Below are 5,982 nucleotides of genomic sequence, written 5' to 3'. Positions count from 1 at the left end.
AGACTGAACGACCATCGTTGGTATCTTCACCCGAGGCCGAGACTGAACGACCATCGTTGGTATCTTCACCTGAGGCCAAGACTGAACGACCATCGTTGGTATCTTCACCTGAGGCCAAGAGGTTACGTTTGTTGAGTTTCCTGGGAAGTGATGAAAGGACAGCATTGTAAGTGGTGGCGTAGACCCCCTCCCCTGTTCAATGACGGCTTCTCAACCCTGGTGTAGATGCTTCCTTGACACCTCTTTCAAACCATCCATCTTCTCTGTCTAAAATGTGCACCTGCTGGTCCTCAAACGAGTGTCCTCTGTCCTTCAGATGTAAGTAGACTGCAGAGTCTTGACCTGAGGAGTTGGCCCTTCTGTGTTGAGCCATGCGTTTGTGTCGTGGTTGTTTAGTCTCCCCAATATACAGGTCTGTGCATTCCTCACTGCATTGGACCGCATACACTAGATTGCTTTTCTTGTGTTTGGGTGTGCGGTCTTTGGGGTGGACCAGCATCTGTCTTAGTGTGTTCTTGGGTTCCAGTATCTTCAACCAAGTCCAGTTGCCCTTGATTTTAACCTTCGTTGGATAATGTATACATTATACAAGTTGAATGGAATTACTGAAATAAATCAACTTTTTGATGATATTCTAATTATATGACCAGCACCTGTATACGAATAAAACTTATTGAAGCGGCTGTCCACACTGTAAGAAGTACTTAATTAATTTACCGGAGTACTCACCAGACCTATTAAACCATCACTGTATAAACATATATCGAAACACATACAAGCATCTCATCACCGCAGGTTACACACAGCGTACAATATACATATATACTTTCTGTACAGAAATACACCAAATAGTGCAGTTTGTTCATTAAATTTATTGCGCTAGGTATAAAAGATCGCTTATAGATCTTTCTGTTTGCCAGAGGTGCGCTGTAACGTCGTCCTGACGGGAGTGTGTTTAATATTACCAATGATGCTCATGTAGAGCTGCACTGTGAAGGCTTTTGTTGCCAGCCTTTCACCTTCCCTGCTGTTTTCACTATCCTGGCCAGCTTGTGTTTGTGTTATAAGCGTTAAATGTCGGCACCGGACTGAGATATTAAACGCACTCTATTAGGCTGACATACACTTTCTCCAGGGTGTTCTGAATGACCCCAAAACCCCTTCTGTTTCCTACTTAAAAATAGTCTCTGCAGGCTTTTTTACAAATGGAACCACTGTTTTCGGTGAAACTGAATTTGTTATCCATATGTGGAGCCTACATATATGCTTCGTCAAATCTTCCGTAAAGCCGGTTAAGATCATTCACAGAGGAGTCTGTCTGGGGTTCCCTGGACAAAACTGCTCCTCCACCTTATGTTTAAAATCCATTTTGGCTCTGAGCTCCTTTCTTTTGTTTTTAACACCTTCTGTCTCCCCTGCAACTCATATTCATTGTGAATTGTCCCCTATTAAATAGTAGGCTATTGTAGGATTTTAATATCCTACTGTTGCAATAAATTTATTGTGATTTGTCCCAATAAATACTTGCAAATGCGTTTTGAATATTTCTATATGCATATTTGCATGATACATCAAAAATCATTGATATTGATTAAATTTGTAATATTTTCTTTTTGAATTGTTGAAATTGTATTCACCACCACATGATTACACACTTTCTCTTTCTGATGACAAGATGTGCTTCAATTGTAAAACACAAACTTTTTAACAGAGAACATTGATTGACTGATTTAAACAAATTCTATCAAAAATGAGATTTCTGGGCCTCTAAGTGGTCTCGTAGCGAACGCTGTGTACCGTAACTGCAGACCGCTCCATCTGGAGACAGAAACCTGAGCAGTAATAATGTCGAAGAGGAACTGAGAAGGTGACGATCCTCCTAAACAGGTAAAAATTAGTGCGCCGCTTCTATGACACCGCATATCCATAACACGCCCCCGCTGCGACCAGTGGTTTCTGGGTGTCTCCCACCCCCCTGAAATAAATCCAAGGGGGAAACGCTGAGCTGTTTAGATAGAAGGCAGTCAGCGAGGGAAATAAGCTTGATGCAGATTTGCATTGTTGGCTAGAACATGAATTGTTGAAAAGTTGTAATTATTTTGTTTTTAGGCCTACATGTCTTTGAACCTAAAGATAAAATGTACAGGCTTTATTTTTAAGCTTTCTGAAACATGACTCTAGGAAGCATTTTCTCAATGTAGGCCTATGACAACTAAGATGGTATTTTTCATCTTTGTCTTATACTATGGGAATGATAAATGCTTAAATAAACATTAAGAACATAATGTTATCTTGAGCACGATACACACAGCAAACCTCATTTAACCATCGTAAAGAAGTTGAAGAGAAGTAAATGTTGAGAAAAGAAGTTTGAAATGTGGTGAGATTTCAAGCACTACAGTTTAATGTGTACAGCTGTTAACACTTTTTTAAAGATGCGTGAGATGCGGCCCACAGAGGCCGCTAACGCAGCGCCCTGAATTAGCCACGGCTTACATCCATAAACACATGAATTCAGTTTGCACGGAGAAAAATCTGTTTAGAAGCGGTTTGTATTGTTGTGGTGACACACTGCTGATTGTAATGATTATTATGTTTCTGTAACGATAAAAACCTGATTCTCAGCGAGCTCTAGTGAAACAGGAAGTGGATTTCAGTGTACCGATGGACAAACACTGATAAAGAGCCGATATATTACCAACCAACCAGGCGTCTGGAACTCTGACCTTTTGACCTCTGTGGTTATCACAGTAACCGATGTGTGTTCGGCGTTCCTGTAAGCTGTTATCAGGAAGTAAAAATGAGATGATGTCATCTTTTATGTTCAGCTGTATTTCCTGAGACTGAAGGTGGTGACATCATCGGGGAGGGGGCGGGGCTCAGCGTGTCCTGGTCAGTGTTGGGCAAGTTACTCATAATAAGTTGCTTTTTCCTTAGTAATCCTTAAAAAAGTAATTAAATTACTTATTACTGGTTATTGAAACTAAATCGTTACGTTACTGTTCACACGTCATGATTCAGTCTTCGCTCCTCTTTGTGTCTTTGTTTGGGGAAGTGACCTCTTTAAATGTGGCTCCTCTTCACCTCAATGAGAAGTGAATTCATTTTAATTCAGTTAGAAACTGCTGGACTTTAACAGCTCCTGTGTTTCAGCAGCTTTTCTGCTCATGTTCAAAACTTTCTGCAGAATCTCTCCCACAGATCTGTGAGCAGCTCCAGAGAAAATAACGTCATCATTTAATGAGAATTCAGAAAATGTTTTTAAGTCTACCTGATCTATACTCATTATTTCTCCGCTGGTAGTTTCCCCTTTCAGACCGTCTTGAAACTGAAACTAAGTGAAACTCTTGTGATCAGACAGAAATCTGACCTCAGATCCTCACAGTCCCAAACAGAGCGAGGCTGTTTTAAACTCTTAACAGCTACGTTACTGCTCAGTCTGGACTCACAACATGAGAGCGGGTTCACTTGATTACTATCGCAGCGTACGCAGGTGTCGCATCAGGTGGGCGGAGTTGATTCACTCCTCGAGTCGACGTGATCACTTATACATTTGTTTTTCCACCGCAGGAAAGGTGTGGCACGAGAGCGAGTGGAAACTGTAAATTGAGGCATCTTTTAACCTCACGAGAGATTGTTGCACGAGGTCTTGGCACACCCCTACTAAATAATTATTATATTAAATAATAGTCATTAATCTCCTTTTTGGAGTTGCAGTGATGTGTATACATTTGATATTGCACAAATCACACACCGATCAGCCATAACATTACGACCACCTGCTGATCGTAATGTAGGTCTCCCATAACGGCCTGGACTCCTCTGTGTTCTGACACCTTTCTGTCAGAAACATCAGCTTCTTCAGCAGCTCGTCTGTTGGATCGCGTGACTCCCCACGTGTGTCAATGAACCTTGACCCTGTCGCCAGTTCACAGCTTTTCCTTCCTTGGACCTTCTTCTTTCTTTTCTTTCTTTTTCAGTTCTTTTAATCTTTAACGATCATGAAGCGTGTGTGTGTGTGTGTGTGTGTGTGTGTGTGTGTGTGTGTATTTGTGTGTACGTGTACAACTGAACGAGCATCGAGCCGAGAACATGAATCACCCTCATGCTATCCCTTCTCCTTGGACCACCTCTGATTCGGAGATGTTCTGACTCAGTCCTCTACCCATCACAGTTTGGTCCTTTTCAAAGTCGCTCAAATCCTCACGCTGCCCATTTTTCCTTCTTCTAAAACATCAACTATGATGTCACGATGTTCACCTGCTGCCTGATAGATCCCACCCACTGACTGGTGACATGGTAACCAGATAATTAGTGTTATTCCCGTCACCTGTCAGTGGTCATAATGTTACGGCTTGTTGAATTGCAGTAACGTATGTAAATTTGTGCTCTTTGAGTTGAATGCTGTTCTTTAGTGGTGGTTACGTATATGTTGGTTATTAAACTTGTGCGACTCGAGCTCTTTTAGTTGCTCTTATACCCTAAATCACAGCTTTGATGCTCTCCGTTCAGTTTCTTGAGAATCGTTTTCAGCCTGAGCTCATTTCTCCCTGAGCGTGGCCTCACAGGTTCTTATTCTCTCACAGAGGAGCAGATATCACAGAAGCCTGCTGTTGTTATGGATACACAGCCCAAAATGGAGTCTGTCGACTCCCAGCTGAATAAAACATGGAGTCCTGGGAAAAGTAATCACACGTGGCAGCACTGTACATACAGGACCCGAGTGTGAACGCTGCTGTTATCTCTGCGCACACACACTCTGAGGCTGCTCATAAATCACCTCGGGGGGGCCCCTTTTGTGTGGAGGGCTTTTAATTTCAGCCTGGATGTGACATTTCCCTGCAGCTCCACAGGAAGGTTTTAATGATTTGTTAATGAGCTCTTTGTTCCTGTTTGAACTCTCTGAAGAAGAACTCGGCGTCCTGTACTGATGAGAGGTTCAACATGTCGAGGCATGAAGCCGCTGACGTTTGCAGACTCTGAGCTTTTAGATGGTGAGGATGAGTGAAATATATATAGACTAGTAAAGATAGATGCTGAAGGTCTTAAATTTCTGATTCTACTTACTGAATCTTGGTTCTGGTTCCTTCACCACAGATCTTCTTCCTCCTCGTCCTCCTCGTCCTCCTCGTCCCCTTCATGTCTCTAAAGTGAAATGAGTCTCTGTCCTAGAGCGGCGTCTCTGGGACTCGTCTCATCTGTAGCCATCATTGGTTTCCCTTCAGTATAAAAGGTGAACGTCAGCTCACCTGTGTTCTGTACCTGAGGCGTTGCTGCTGTTATCGTTAGCTGGATCTGGGAGAGCGCGACACGTTGAACACGTGAAGCGTTCCTGCAGATTCACGCCGCGTTGAAGGAAACGCTTTGTCATGTCTGAGCTGCTTCCTCCTTCGCACCAAACCTCCTTACTGCAGCTGCTGCAGTGTGATGTGTCGTTCTCTTTTTTTAGTAAAGCTAAACCGAACCGCCACGGTCCAGGACTGGAAACCAGAAAGACTCTCTTCTTCATGGTTTGTTGACGCATGAGGTGACGTTAGGTCGGCGTAGCAGCTGCTGGCAGATAAGAGACACTTTGATGGGCTGTAAAACGCTGACTGCAGTTCAGTCAAGAGCTGAGAGATGTAGGAAGTCAGGAACCGAGAAGCAGGATCCAAACGCACGGGTCTTAATGAATCCACAGTTCTGGGAAATTTGGTACCGGTTCTTGACATCTAACCCTAGTCTTAAACTGGAGCCGGTTGTTGATTGGTCAGAACTGTATTACTGTGTAGTTTTTACGTCTCCCTGCGACTCTGCTGCACTGAAACACGATCTGCTGGATTACGTATTACTGTTTGTTGTTCCTCTAAACTGGCTTTAAGTGTGTTCGCCATGAACGCAGATCTATAAAGGTGTTCTTGGCGCTGTGCAGGTCCTGATCAGAGCTTCTCTCTCTGAGTACATGTGAGGCTGATGATGATGATGTCTTTGTGTTTTGTTGCA

At 43.1% G+C, this 5,982-nt stretch overlaps 1 protein-coding gene across 1 annotated transcript in view; it reads left to right on the top strand.

Moving 5' to 3' along the window:
* Window positions 1-5,982, top strand: part of eps8a (epidermal growth factor receptor pathway substrate 8a) — a 109,836-nt gene that overhangs the window by 57,083 nt on the left and 46,771 nt on the right. The window lies entirely within an intron of this gene.

This window comes from Micropterus dolomieu, linkage group LG23 (genome assembly GCF_021292245.1).
Source record: "Micropterus dolomieu isolate WLL.071019.BEF.003 ecotype Adirondacks linkage group LG23, ASM2129224v1, whole genome shotgun sequence".
NCBI lineage: Eukaryota > Metazoa > Chordata > Actinopteri > Centrarchiformes > Centrarchidae > Micropterus > Micropterus dolomieu.
This window is presented reverse-complemented; position numbering and strand designations above follow the sequence as displayed.